Here is a 15,277-nt window from a genome sequence, read left to right as displayed (position 1 = left end):
AGCTGCATCATTCGCTGCACCTCTACAATAGGGGTGTTTCTCCTGCTCCTGGGGTTCTCTCCTTTTCCCATCTTCAGTTCCAGCCTCGTTGCCCCGTAGGTAGGTGATTTACTTGGCTCTGTAATTTACGTTGTGGTTAGCTACAGTGTCTATAACCTTGTTCTGTTCCTTTTGAGCTACCTGGGGATCCGGTGCTGCAGTTCCTGCCCAACCGTGGCACCAATAACCGGTCAGTGAGTGGCTATTGCCTCTCTGACTGCTGCTTGGGGATGGAGGTACTTTAGTCCACGAGGAAACCCACGTTGTGACAGCATGACAAACAGGCTACCACAAGGACTAGGATGATAGGATTCTCTAAGCGCAATATACAGGCTACCCTCAAAGTCTTCTAAGTATAATAGACCAGTTATCTTAGTACATCATCTAGGCATGACAGACAGGCTACCATAAGGACTAGGATCATAGGATTCTCTGCAATATAGAGGCTACCCTTACAGTCTTACTATATATCTTTCAAGTTCAACATCAGGCCACCATCAGGTATCTGGGATACTGGAATATATCTTCTATGTGTTACAATGGCTAACTTATAGATCTTCTAACTGCAATAGATAAGTTTCTATCATATATCTTCGAGCATAATGGGTAGGCTCACATTTTAAGGTGCAACTCAACATGCCCACTCCCAAATCCATCTAAGTGCAACACACTGCTCACCCTCAAATCCATCTAACCTTCACAGTTTTTTCATGGGAAATACATGTGCTAACCATCACAATTCCATCTAATCCATCCAGGTGCAACACATTTCCTTCCCCTAAGTTCAGTCTAAGTGCGACACATTTACCAGCCCCCGAAATACATCAATGTGCGACACAATGCCTGCTACTAAAGCGTGTCCAAGTGCAACACATTTCCTGCCCCAAAATAAATCTAAGTGCAACATATTTCTTAGCCCCAAAGTCACTCTAAGTGCGACACCTCCCCCCCACCCCCCAAAATAAAAATAAGTACCAGTGGAGAGGAGGGAGGGGAAGAGTGAGCACTGAGTACAAAGGGAGCGGGGGAGGGGAAGAGTGAACACTGAGTACCAGGGGAGTAGAAAGAGGGGAAGAGTGAGCACTGAGTACCAGGGGATTTGGGGGAGGGGAAGAGCGAGCACTGAGTACCAGGGGAGTGGAGGGAGAAGAAGAGCGAGTACTGAGTACCAGGGGAGTGGGGGGGACGGGAAGAGTAGGCACTGAGTACCAGGGGAGTGGAGCAAGGGGAAGAGTGGACACTGAGTACAAGGGCAAAGGAGGGAGGGGGAGAGTGAGCACTGAGTACCAGGGGGTGGAGGGTGGGGGAGAAAGAGCACTGAGTGCCAGGGGAGTGGGGAGAGGGTAAGAGCGAACAGTGAGTACCAGGGAAGTGGAGGGAGGGTAAGAGTGAGAACTGAGTACCAGGGGAGTGGAAGGAGGGGATGTGCGAGCACTGAGTACCAGGGGTGTGGGGGAGGGGAAGAGTAGGCAATGAGTGCCATGGGAGTGGCGGGAGGGGAAGAGTGAGCACTGAGCACTGGGAACCAGTGGAGTGAAGGGAGGTGAAGAATGAGCACTGAGTATCAGGGGAGTGGAAGGAGGGGAAGAGTGAGCAATGAGTACTAGGGGAGTGGCGGGAGGGAAATAGTGAGCACTGAGAACAAGTGTAGTGGAGGGCGGGACGAGTGAGCACTGAGTACCAAGGGAGTGGGGGCAGGGGAAGAGCGAGCACTGAGTACCAGGGGAGTGGAGGGAGGGGAAGAGCAAGCACTGAGTACCAGGAGGGTGGAGGGAGGGGAAGTTTGAGTACTGAGTACCATTGGAGTGGAGGGAGGGGAAGAGAGAGCACTGAGTACCAGGGGATTGGGGAGGGAAAGAGTAGGCACTGAGTAACATAGGAGTGGAGGGAGGGGGAGGGCGAGCACTGAGTACCAGGGGAGTAGAAAGAGGGGAAGAGTGAGCACTGAGTACCAGGGGATTTGGGGGAGGGGAAGAGCGAGCACTGAGTACCAGGGGAGTGGAGGGAGAAGAAGAGCGAGTACTGAGTACCAGGGGAGTGGGGGGACGGGAAGAATAGGCACTGAGTACCAGGGAAGTGGAGCAAGGGGAAGAGTGGGCACTGAGTGCAAGGGCAAAGGAGGGAGGGGGAGAGTGAGCACTGAGTACCAGGGGGTGGAGGGTGGGGGAGAAAGAGCACTGAGTACCAGGGGAGTGGGGAGAGGGTAAGACGAACAGTGAGTACCAGGGAAGTGGAGGGAGGGTAAAAGTGAGTACTGAGTACCAGGGGAGTGGAAGGAGGGGATGAGCGAGCACTGATTACCAGGGGTGTGGGGGAGGGGAAGAGTAGGCAATGAGTGCCATGGGAGTGGTGGGAGGGGAAGAGTGAGCACTGAGCACTGGGAATCAGTGGAGTGAAGGGAGGTGAAGAATGAGCACTGAGTATCAGGGGAGTGGAAGGAGGGGAAGAGTGAGCAATGAGTACTAGGGGAGTGGCGGGAGGGAAATAGTGAGCACTGAGAACAAGTGTAGTGGTGGGAGGGACGAGTGAGCACTGAGTACCAAGGGAGTGGGGGCAGGGGAAGAGCGAGCACTGAGTACCAGGGGAGTGGAGGGAGGGGAAGAGCAAGCACTGAGTACCAGGAGGGTGGAGGGAGGGGAAGTTTGAGTACTGAGTACCATTGGAGTGGAGGGAGGGGAAGAGAGAGCATTGAGTACCAGGGGATTGGGGAGGGAAAGAGTAGGCACTGAGTAACATAGGAGTGGAGGGAGGGGGAGGGCGAGCACTGAGTACCAGGGTTGTGGGGGAGGGGAAGAGGAGGCAATGAGTACCATGGTAGTGGAGGGAGGGGAAGAGAGCGATCATTGAGTACCAGGGGAGTAGGGGAGGGAAAGAGTGAGCACTGAGTACCAGGGTAGTGGTGAAGGTGAAGAGTGAGCACTGAGTACCATGGGAGTGGAGGGAGGGGTAGGGTGAGCACTGAGTGGCAGGGGAGTGGGGGAGGGGAAGAGTAGGCACTGAGTACCATGGGAGTGGAGGCATGGGATGAGCAAATACTGAGTACCAGTGTAGTGGAGGGATGGAAGAGCGAGTACTGAGTACTAGGGGAGTAGAGCGAGTTTAAGAGTGAGTACTGAGTACCAGGGGGGTGGGGGAAGAGAAGAGCGAGCACTGAGTACCAGGGGAGTGGGGGAAGGGAAGAGTAGGCACTGAGTACTAGGGGAGTGGAGGGAGGGAAGAATGAACACTGAATACCAGTGTAGTGGAAGGTGACGACGTGTGAGCACTGAGTACCAGGGAAGTGGAGGGAGGGAAAGAGTGAGCACTGAGTACCAGGGGAGCGGAGGGAGGGGAAGAGCGAGCACCGAGTACCAGGGAGTGAGGGAAGGGAAGAGTAGGCACTGAGTACCAGTGTAGTGGAGGGTGGGACGTGTGAGCACTGAGTACCAGGGAAGTGGAGGGAGGGAAAGAGTAAGCACTGAGTACCAGGGGAGTGGGGGCGAGGGCAAGCAGTGAGTACCAGGAGAGTGGAGGGAGGGGAAGAGTGAGCACTGAGTACCAGGGGAGTAGAGCAGGGGGTAAGAGTGAGTACTGAGTACCAGGGGAGTGGAGGGAGGGGAAGAGCGAGCACTGAGTACCAGGGAAGTGGGGGAAGGGAAGAGTAGGCACTGAGTACCAGGGGAGTTGAGGGAGGGAAAGAGTGAACACTGAGTACTAGGGGAGTGGAGGGAGGGAAGAGCGAGCACTGAGTACCAGGGGAGTAGAGCGAGGTTAAGAGTGAGTACTGAGTACCAGGGGAGCGGAGGGAGGGAAAGAGCGAGCACCAAGTACCAGGGGGTGGGGGAAGGGAAGAGTAAACACTGAGTACCAGTGTAGTGGAGGGTGGGACGTGTGAGCACTGAATACCAGGGAAGTGGAGGGAGGGAAAGAGTGAGCACTGAGTACCAGGAGAGTGGGCGGGAGAGCGAGCAGGAGTACCAGGAGAGTGGGGGAGGGGGAAGAGCGAGCACTGAGTACCAAGGGGTGGAGGGAGGGAAAGAGTGAGCACTGAGTACCAGGAGAGTGGGCAGGAGAGCGAGCAGGAGTACCAGGAGAGTGGGGGAGGGGGAAGAGTGAGCGCTGAGTACCAAGGGAGTGGAGAGAGGGAAGGGTGTGCACTGAGTACCGGGGGGGTGGATAGAGGGGAAGGGTGAGCACTGGAGTACCAGGGGAGTGGAGGGAGGCAAAGAGTAAGCACTGAGTACCAGTTGATTGGAGGGAGGGGAAGAGAGAGTACTGAATACCAGGGGAGTGAAGGGAGGGGAAGAGTGCGTACTGAGGGCCAGGGGAGCGGAGGAAGGGGAAGAGCAAGCACTGAGTACCAGGGGAGGGGAGGGAGGGGTAAGAGCGAGTATTGAGAACCAGGGGAGTGGAGGGGGGGGAGAGTGAGCACTGCATATCAGGCTAGTGGAGGAGGGGACGAGTAGGCACTGAGTACAAGGGGAATGGAGGGAACGGAAGAGTGAGCACTGAACACCAGGGGAGTGGGGGAGGGGAAGAGCCGCACTGAGTACCAGGGGGGTGGGGGGAGGGAAAGAGCGAGCACTGAATACCAAGGGAAGTGGAGGGAGGCAAAGAGTGAGCACAGAGTGGCAGCTGCATCCAGCTGTGGCAGATTAGTGTCAGGCAATGGATTCCCACTTGTCATCTAGCAAACAGTGGCTGCTGGATCCAGCTGTGGCAGATTAGTGTGAAGACAATGGACCCCGACTTGCCATCTAGCAACCAGTGGCTGCTGGGTCCAGCTGCTGCAGATTAGTGTAAATCATTAACCCCCACTTGCCTTCTAGCAAACAGTGGCTGCTGGATCCAGCTGTGACAGATAAGTGTCAGGCAATGGACCCCGACTTGCCATCTAGCAACCAGTGGCTGCTGGGTCCAGCTGCTGCAGATTAGTGTAAATCATTAACCCCCGCTTGCCATCTAGCAACAATGGCAGCTGGATCCAGCTGTGGCAGATTAGTGTCAGACAATGGACTCCCACTTGCCATCTAGCAAACAGTGGCAGCTGGATCCAGCTGTGGCAGATTAGTGTCAGACAATGGACTCCCACTTGCCATCTAGCAAACAGTGGCAGCTGGATCCAGATGTGGCAGATTAGTGTCAGACAATGGACTCCCACTTGTCATCTAGCAAACAGTGGCTGCTGGATCCAGCTGTGGCAGATTAGTGTGAAGACAATGCACCCCGACTTCCCATCTAGCAACCAGTGGCGGCTGGGTCCAGCTGCTGCAGATTAGTGTAAATCATTAACCCCCACTTGCCATCTAGCAACAGTGGCTGCTGGATCCAGCTGTGGCAGATTAGTGTCAGGCAATGGACCCCGACTTGCCATCTAGCAACCAGTGGCTGCTGGGTTCAGCTGCTGCAGATTAGTGTAAATCATTAACCCCCACTTGCCATCTAGCAACAGTGGCTGCTGGATCCAGCTGTGGCAGATTAGTGTCAGGCAATGGACCCCGACTTGCCATCTAGCAAACAGTGGCTGCTGGGTCCAGCTGCTGCAGATTAGTGTAAATCATTAACACCCACTTGTCATCTGGCAACAGTGGCAGCTGGATCCAGCTGTGGAAGATTAGTGTCAGACAATGGACTCCCACTTTGCCCTTTCTCCTCATTCACAGGTCAGTGAAGAATACGGAGTAAATGGGGGCTGAGGGGGAGTACTGGAAATGTGTGGGATACCACATATTACATGACACTGGCAATGCACTGCGCGTGCACAACCCGAGGGGCTGCAAAGTGCTGATGAGCTCTTCCTTCCCGGGGAGCTGCACTGCCCCTTTCACGTGTGTCTGCACCAGAGGCGGTGGGGGTCGTGGGGGGAGGGGGGGAGTCTAGGTGCTGTGTAACCCCCCTGGGACGGGACCTGCAGATTCTTTAACACCGTTTGTGCTCATTGTAAAAACACACACATGCAGAATTCCTTTTACTTTTAAGCGTCCCCTTGTCCTGGCCGTGATGCGCATGCGCACCATAAAGTGTATAGCTTGCACCCCGGGACGTCAGCCGCATCTAGAAAGGGCAGGGAAAATAGGGGGACCCTGACCAACCACCAGAGGAGGAACGAAAACCAGGCCTGGATTCCACCCCCAGCCACACACTGCATGGTGTGCAGTGCACAGGTGAGGAGCACGGCCTCTAGTGTCGCCTGGATTCACAGCTGCACACTCGCCTCGGTCATTATTACTCATTAATGCCTCATAACAGTCATGAATGTAGAGGTTCCCGCGAAGATGGCTGTCGGTATTAGAGGCTGGGGAGGGGAGGGGGCGACCCTCTTCTCTGTGATAATGATATTTATGGCATGTGGCAGTGCGAGCTCCGGTGCCCGGTATCCAGGCCGGGTTTTCCTTCTCTCTCTGGCTGGATGTGGGGGATTGGAGGTTCGGTCTCATTCCCTCTCCGAGTTTGTGAACTATTTGGGGGTTTCCTGTCTGCACAGACCCTGCTCTGCCGGACCCCACGGTGAGACACCACGGGTTATCTTTATACATTCACTGCAGTTACACGCAGAAGGGCCCTGAAATGGTGCCGCCTGTGCAGCCCCTCCCCCCACCCAGAGAGTGAGTGTGTGCTGAGCTTCAAGGCGCTCCTTTTATTCTCAAGATGGTGTGGGTGTGAAGGGCCACTCCAGCTGTGGGTCCGAAGGGCCACTCTGAAGGGCCCCTCCCGCTGTGGGTCTGAAGGGCCCTCTCTCACTGCCACTGTGTGTGCAGGGCAGCCCCCACTCAGCCTGCTTTGGAGTGATTAGACCAGTCTCTTGTGCATGCGCGTGTGTGTGTGTGCACACCTTCACGCTAAGGCTGCTGTGGTGCCCTTTTCATGGTCTCCAGGCGCTCTCGTGGCTCTGTGAGGTAAAGTGGGCGGGTCGGTTTTTGGGGAGATTAGGGAGGGTTGGGATGGATGCTGTGCACGTCTGTTGCTGAGTGTAGAACCAAGAACAACTGGTGTCTGTGCGTGTGAGGTTTCTGGGTGTGTTTTCTGCACTGGGCTTGTTGTGTCCGTAAGGGTGGTGTCCAGTGATTGGGTTGTTGTGGGAGGTTATTGGGTTTGTAGCCTGGATAGAGAGTGATGTGCAGTGTGTGTGTTTTGTGCTTGGGTGGTTGTGAGAGGTTATAGGGTTTGTATCTTAGCTAGAGAGTGATGTGTGGTGTGTGTGTTTTGGTGCTTGGGCGGTGTCCAGTGCTCGGGTTGTTGTCGGAGGTTATTGGGTTTGTAGCTTGGCTAGAGAGTGATGTGTGGGTGTTTTGGTGCTTCGGTGGTGTCCAGTGCTTGGGTTGTTGTCAGAGGTTATTGGGTTTGTAGCCTGGTTAGAGAGTGACGTGCGGTGTTTGTGTATTTTGTGCTTGGGCGGTGTCCAGTGCTTGGCTTTGTAGCTCAGCTAGAGAGTGATGAGCTGTGTGTGTGTGTACGTTTTGTGCCCTGGGCTTGTTGTGTGTGTAAGGGCAGTGTCAAGTATGTGGGTTGTTGTCAGAGGTTATTGGGTTTGTAGCTCAGCTAGAGAGTGATGTGCAGTGCGTGTGTTTTGTGCTTGGGCGGGGTCCAGTGCTTGGGTTGTTGTCGGAGGTTATTGGGTTTGTAGCTCAGCTAGAGAGTGATGTGCGATGTGGGTGTTTTGGTGCTTGGGTGGTGTCCAGTGCTTGGGTTGTTGTCAGAGGTCTTTGGGTTTGTAGCCTGATTAGAGAGTGACGTGCAGTGTTTATGTGTTTTGGTGCTTGGGCGGTGTCCCGAATGTGGGTTGTTGTCGGAGGTTATTGGGTTTGTAGCTCAGCTAGAGAGTGATGTACGGTGTGTTTGTTTTGTACTTGGGTGTTGTGCAGTGCTTGGGTTGTTGTCAGAGGCTAAAGTGTTTGAAGCTTGGCTAGATAGTGATGTGCGGCGTGTGTGTGTTTTGGTGCTTGGGTGGTGTCCAGTGCTTGGGTTGTTGTCGGAGGTTATTGGGTTTGTATCTTAGCTAGAGAGTGGTGTGCAGTGTGTGTGTTTCGTGCTTGGGTGGTGTCCAGTGCTTGGGTTGTTGTCGGAGGTTATTGGTTTTGTAGCTCGGCTAGAGAGTGATGCGCAACATGTGTGTTTTGTGCTTGGGTGGTGTCCAGTGCTTAGGTGGTTGTGAGAGGTTATTGGGTTTGTATCTTAGCTAGAGAGTGGTGTGCAGTGTGTGTGTTTTGTGCTTGGGTGGAGTCCAGTGCTTGGGTTGTTGTGAGAGGTTATAGCATTTGTATCTTAGAGAGTTATATCCATCGTGTGTGTGTGTTTTGTGCTTGGGCGGTGTCCAGTGCTTGGGTTGTTGTTGGAGGTTATTGGGTTTGTAGCTCAGCTAGAGAGTAGTCTGCAGTGTGTGTGTACATTTTTTGCACTGGGCTTGTGTGTGTAAGGGCAGTATCCAGGTTGTTGTCCGAGGTTATTGGGTTTGTAGCTCAGCTAGATAGTGATGTGCAGTGCATTTGTTTTGAGCTTGGGTGGGGTCCAGTGCTTGGGTTGTTGTGAGAGGTTATAGGGTTTGTATCTTAGATAGAGAGTTATGTGTGGCGTGTGTGTGTGTTTTGTGCTTGGGCGGTGTCCTGTGCTTGGGTTGTTGTCGGAGGTTATTGGGTTTGTAGCATGGCTAGAGAGTGATGTGCGGTGTCTGTTTTGGTGCTTGGGTGGTGCCCAGTGCTTGGGTTGTTGTCAGAGGTTATTGGGTTTGTAGCTCAGCTAGAGAGTAGAGTGCGGTGTGTGTGTACGTTTTGTGCACTGGGCTTGTTGTGTGCATAAGGGCAGTGTCCAGTATGTGGGTTGTTGTCAGAGGTTATTGGGTTTGTAGCTCAGCTAGAGAGTGATGTACGGTGTGTGTATTTTGTGCTTGGTTGGTGTCCAGTGCTTGGGTTGTTGTCAGAGGTTAAATGGTTTGTAGCTTGGCTAGATTGTGATGTGCGGCGTGTGTGTTTTGTGCTTGGGCGGTGTCCAGTGCTTGGGTTGTTGTCGGAGGTTATTGGGTTTCTAGCTCGGCTAGAGAGTGGTTTGAGGTGTGTGTGTTTTGGTGCTTGGGTGGTGTGCAGTGCTTGGGTTGTTGTCGGAGTTTATTGGGTTTTAGCTCGGCTAGAGAGTGATGTGCAGTGTGTGTGTGTTTTGACGGTGGAGGTGCCTTTCTACAATGTGCCTATGTGTATATCACTCCTTGCACGGGGACAGAGTATCTTCCACAAAGACATGATATATTGTAACCCTATAGCGCCAACCACGCTCTTATCCCCAGTTTGATATGATATGGCATTTGTAACGCGCCTATACACAAGTGTTTCAAGGCGCGACAAGGCAGGGAGGGGGGAACAAGGGGAAGACAGACAATGATCCTACTAGGCCAGGTATCATTCAGACCGCGCAAGTGCAGGGGTAGGGGAAGGGAAAAGTGCAAGGGGAAGGGGAGGGGGAAGTGCAGTACAAGTAAGTAGAATAAAATAAATAAATAAATAAATAGGGCCAGCTGGTGGCAAGTGCAAGGTAAGTGCTGGGAAGGGAGGGCTGTAGGGATACAGAGACAGTCCCGCAGTGCAGGGGATGCCAGGGAGGCAGTGCAAGTGGAGAGTGGCTGGGCCCAGGACCGAGGTCGGTGAGAGTGGCCCAGTTGCAGATTCAGTGCAATTTCAGTGTAGAATTTAGCAGGGGAGAGGGACAGAGAAAGCGGAAGCAAAGAGGAAGGTTTTGAGGTGCTTCCGGAACCGGAGATGGTTCTCCTCAAGTTTCAGGGAGGAAGGAAGGCTGTTCCAGAGGGAGGCCCCTGCCGCGGAGAGAGATCTACCCCAAGCTCGTTGCTTTGAGAAGCGGCTGACCCTGAGGGAGTTGGAGACGAATGAGCGAAGGGCTCGGGAAGGAAGATATTTAGGAAGAGAGAGTTGAAGGTATTTTGGCCCCAGGCCCCAGAAGGCCTTGTGGATAATGCAGAGGGTTTTGAACTTAATCCTCGCAGCCACTGGGAGCCAGTGTAGAGATTTCAGTCCCTGGGTTTGAGGCCAAGGACAAGTCGCGCAGTTCTGTTCTGGATGAGTTGCAGAGGGCGGAGAGTGGAGGCAGGCAGATTATAGAGGATTTGCAGACTGGATTGCGGATCTCCACCTGTAATATCCCTCGCCCTCTCTATAGTATGGGGATTTCAATCTCCGGCCTGATGATCCTTCGGATCGTCATGGCAATAGCTTAGTCAATTAATCGACTGTTTCATTTTGTTAATGGGCCGACTCACGTTAAAGGCCATTCACTTGACCTCCTTTTCACTCCATAGAATGCTCTTATGGTGCACACCTGCCTTTCTGTGATATGGTCCCATCACCTTATCATCACTAGTTCCATTGGTTAGCTTGCCCAGCATCCCTGATCTTAAGAAGGGGGCCATCCATGCAATTGTATGCTCAGAACGGTGTGTACATTAGCATAGCCTCTCAAGCAGAAAGGCGTGGTCAACTAAATCGAAAGCTGCTGAGAAGTCTAGCAGCATCAGAAGGATGATTTTACCCTTTTTCGACCAGGTTATCTCTCAGATTCAATATCGCGGTCTCCGTGCCAGGCATAGCACGAAATCGGACTGGTGAACACCCAATAGATTGTGGTCATGAATTCGTTTTTTGTTGATTGAAGATTGACAGCCCTATCGAGAACCTTCAGCAAGAAGGGATCAGTCGTAATAGGACGATTAGTTCCCAACAACCTCTGGCTCGAGGTCACTTTCTTAAGGATAGGTGTTATCCACACATTCTGTAGGCATTGAGGAACCAAAGCGAGAGAAAAGGAGGAATTCATGATATTGGTGATTAAGGGGGAAGCTACTGAATCCACTCCTTAAGGGTGGCTGGACATAGATCACCAGCACAAACCGCAGGTTTGAACCCAGAAACGATGTCAAGGAGATCATCTTTGGTAAGCGGGCTACGAGAGAAGATAGGGACAGTATCAGAGACACGAGTGAGGTCAACATCAGTATTAAGCACCGGACAGTAATGGTATCTCGGTGAGATCTGATTTTAGAGAAACCTTCTTGGAGTTGTGCGTCGACATATGGGCATGTTTTCCCTTCAACTCTTGCTTATCACATTTAGCCTGGAATATTTTGGTGTGAAATGTATTCTTTTTCACAGAAAGAATGAGGCATTTATAGTCCTCCATATCCTTTCTTGCAACCGCTTATTTTTTCTGCAATTTAAAATTTCTGGTGAAAACCATGTTAAGTGTTCCTCGTCTGTACTCTTTCGTGACCTCTGCGATTCCCTCTCCCTTTCTATTCTCCCCTCTGGCTCACTCACTCTGCAGGGCACACACTTGATGTCTTGATCTCCTCTGACATCCCCTCTCCATCCCTCTGACCACTCCTCTCTCCTAAAGCGATCACTCCCTCCTCTCCTCTCATCTCTCCCTCTCTTGCCCACAGGCCAAGACTACACCAACACTGCCACCTACCTTGTCGAATTTCCGTCTCATGAAGTGTGTGTCAGTTGAAGCTTTTGCCGCCACCTACTCACCCCACCTCCACCTCTAGCTGACTCACATCCTGACAAAGCCCATCTCCTGTCATCCTGACAAACATCCATTTGAATCCCAAAGCCAAGTGCAATTCCTGGTATGACTCTGACCTAGCTACACTTAAACTGTGTAGGATGGCTGAGAGGAAATGGAGGGCTTCTTGTTCATCCTCTGACAAACTGGCCTGTCAACTGTTTCAAAGGCAATACCGACTATCTGTCCACACTAAGAAGAGAGCCCACATACAAGCCCATGTCTCTGCGGCATCTACTAACTCGGACAAACTTTTTAAAATCTGCAAGGAGCTGGCAAACCCTGCTGCAGTCTCTACCTCTTCTGTCGTTTCCCAGGCCCTTTGCACAGCCCTTGCCTCCCACTTCATCTCTAAAACCCAGGATATCCCCTGCCCGCTCCTTCTGTGAACTCTGGTGCTCCTACAGCCACCCTCCCACCTTCCTTCTTGTCATTTCCTCTTTTCTCTCCTGAAGAGATCTAAAGACAAGTTCGATCTATGAAAGCCTTGTCAAAACAAGTTTTTCCTTGCTCTTCCAAAAACCTCAAGGACCATATTGGCACCCTCACCCCTGCCCTGGCTGATTTCTGCAACCTCTCCTTTGCCTCAGGAACCTTCCCTTCCCCCATGAAGGATTCTCTTGTGCACCTGCTTATCAAAAAACCCACAGCCGACCCTTCTGGCCCAGCTAAGTATCGTCCAATCTCCATCACTCCCAAACTCCTAGAAAAGCTGACCATCTTGCAGCTTAACCTTTACTCTGATTCTGTTGGTTGTCTCCACGACCATCAATCTGGCTTTAGAGCTGCGAGAAGCAGGGAAATTGCTCTCCTGAACATCAGTGAAGATCTGCTCTCCAACCTTGACTCTAACATCCACTCTGTGTCCTCATCCTACTTAATCTCTCTTCTGCCTTCGACACGGTCAACCATTCCATCCTGCTCAACTGTCTCTGTGACAACCTGGGTATCACTGATCAGGCTCTGACCTGGCTGACCGCTTTCCTCTCTGATCAAACCTCCCAGGTCCAACTTTGGTCCTTCCTTTCATCTATCCCCCTTTCTACCTGTGATGTTCCCCAGTGGTCTAGCCTCTCACCCGGGCTTTTCAACCAATACCCGGCAACTCTCGCTCATCGCATCACCATTTTCTGCTCCCACTTTCAGTGCTATTCTGATAACACTCGACTCATTTTCAGGCTTCCCTCAGCCACCTCCTCTCCTTCTCTCATCTCTGATTGCCCATCTGCCATCCAGGATTGGTGTGCTGCCAACGTTCTCTGCCTGAATGCCAGCAAGATGGAAATCCTCCTCATTGGCACACCCTCACCCTCCTTTCCTCTCACTCTCTGTCTGGCCACCCTTGGCCATCCTCCTACCACTACCTGCGAGGCTAAGAACCTCGGGGTCATCTTTGACTCCACACTTTCCTTCTCCACCCAAATCTCTGATGTCTCTAAAAAGTCAAACTTCCTACTGCACCTCCTCAGAGGTATTCTGCCTTTCCTCTCCTTCCCCCAGAAGCTCCCTGTCTCCCAAGCTCCGGTTCTCTTTAGGTTGGACTATTGTACCAGCCTCTTTCTAAATCTGCCTGCTTCTACTCTCCGCCCTCTGCAACTTATCAATAACAGGACTGCGAGACTTGTCCTTGGCCTCAAGCCCTGGGATCATATCTTTCCAGCTCTAAAATCTCGGCACTGGCTCCCAGTGGATGCATGGATTAAATTAAAAACCCTCTGCATTGTCCAAGGCTTTCTGGGGCCTGGGTCCAAAATACCTTCAACTATCCCTCCATAAATACCTCCCCTCTCAAGCTCCTCATCCTCTACCTCCCCAGGATCAGTTGTTTTTCAAAGAAGCGAGCTGGGGGTAGATCTTTTTCCTCAGCTGGGGCCTCCCTCTGGAACAGCCTCCCTGCCACCCTGAAACTTGAGGAAAACCATCTCTGGTTCCGGAAGCACCTTAAGACGGAAGCACCTTAAGACCTTCCTCTTTGCTTCCGCCTTAGCCCCTCCTCTCCCCTGCTCTCTCTTGGCACCCTGCACCTGGCCTACCTTCTGACTTCCGGCACAGGTACCCGCCTTGCCACCCTCCCGCACTGCCTCCAGGCAATCCCTTGCACTGGGGCCTGTGTCTGTAACCATACAGGCCCCTCTTTTTTTCTGCGCTTACCAAACTCACTCTGGCTGTTGCCTTAAACCTAGCACTTGCAACCTGCTGGCTGCACTAGCACTGTTTGTTGCTTGTTATTATTTATTTATTTATTCATTATTTATCTGTATTCCTTTGCTCTGCACGTTCCACTTCTCCCCCCTTCCATGCACTTCCCCCTTTCCCTCTCCCATGCACTTGCACGTTCTCAATGTCACTGGGCCTAGTAAGATCGTTGTTTTGTTCTCCGTTGTTCCCCTTCCTTACCTTGTTGTGCTCTGAAACTCTTGTGTACGAGCACGATATAAGTAAAGTGTCAATTCAATTCAATGTGTATCATTCATTTGGGGAACATTGGATAACCTTGGAATTGCAGAGGTTTCTTGCACTCGTTCCATGTCGCGGAGGTTTCATTCTCCTTTTTGGATGGGGCTGGGAGTAGCATATCAAAGGTTATAAGATCATGGTCTGACCAAGGGCAAAGAGTGATTTTAGGGGCAAGGGTTTGCAGACTACTGGTCAATGTCCAAATCGAAAATGACCTGTGTGATGTGTAGGTTCCCCGATGGCCTGAAGAGAGGAGGGCAGGAAGCTGCGCTGTGATCTTTGCTATTGTTATCACATAAATTATAGTCTCCCAAGTCGATGGCTGGGAGGGGTTTAGAGAGGTCAGCAATGGGACCTAGAAGCTGTTCTTCACATGCAGGTGTGGTAGCTGGTGGGCGCTAATAGAAGTATTAGGATCAGTCAATGGATATTCACCATCATCAAGGACTTTCAAGGTGGACATTGACAGATTCTTTCAAAATAATTGCAACACCACCTCCCCTACCTTCCGCCCAGTCAGTATCAGCAATGAAATAGCCAGGCGCGCTGGATAACTGAACGGCCTGATTGGAGGTATTAGACAACCGATTTTCTGTTACGTGGAACATGTCAAGATCTTGAGAAAGAATAAGACGCGCTACCGCTGTGGCGTGTCTGTCGGCTGATCAGGTATTGAGTGAGGAGATCTTCAGAGTGCCATTATTATCACATTTAGGCTGCAAGGGAGATGCACTATTATTAGCTGTTACTAGCCAGCTTGCATAAGAACTGGATCCATTCCGTGTACTAGTATTGCCTATTCTAGCTATTGGGTCCTCGCATAAGGAGGGATTATATAAAGATTGACTGTCGTTTATAGCAGGAATGCTACCACTCAAATGTATGATAGGGCCAATGCTCACATGTTGGGTAACATTAGGAGGTGCAGAAAAACGCTTAACAAGATTTATTCTTATTTTATTTTTATTTTTTATTTTATTGGATATTTGTAAGGACAAATATGTATACAACAAGTGATGTTTCAAGGCACCACAAGACAAAAAGGGGGGGGGGGCAATGGAGAAAGATACAGTAATGGTCCTACTAGGTCTTGTGACATTCAGATCCTGCAAGTGCTGACCAAGAAGTGCGAGGGAAGGGGGAGGGAGGCAAGTGCAGGTCTGAGCAAAATTAAGTGCTAAGGTGGGAGGGAGAGGGGAAGGGGGAAGTGCAGGTGTTATGTCAGGCAAGCACAGGTCAG

The sequence above is a fragment of the Ambystoma mexicanum genome, chromosome 1q (assembly GCF_040938575.1).
Source record: "Ambystoma mexicanum isolate Mex_15411 chromosome 1q, UKY_AmexF1_1, whole genome shotgun sequence".
Lineage (NCBI taxonomy): Eukaryota > Metazoa > Chordata > Amphibia > Caudata > Ambystomatidae > Ambystoma > Ambystoma mexicanum.
The sequence above is the reverse complement of the archived record's forward strand: the minus strand, read 5'-3'. Positions refer to the sequence as shown.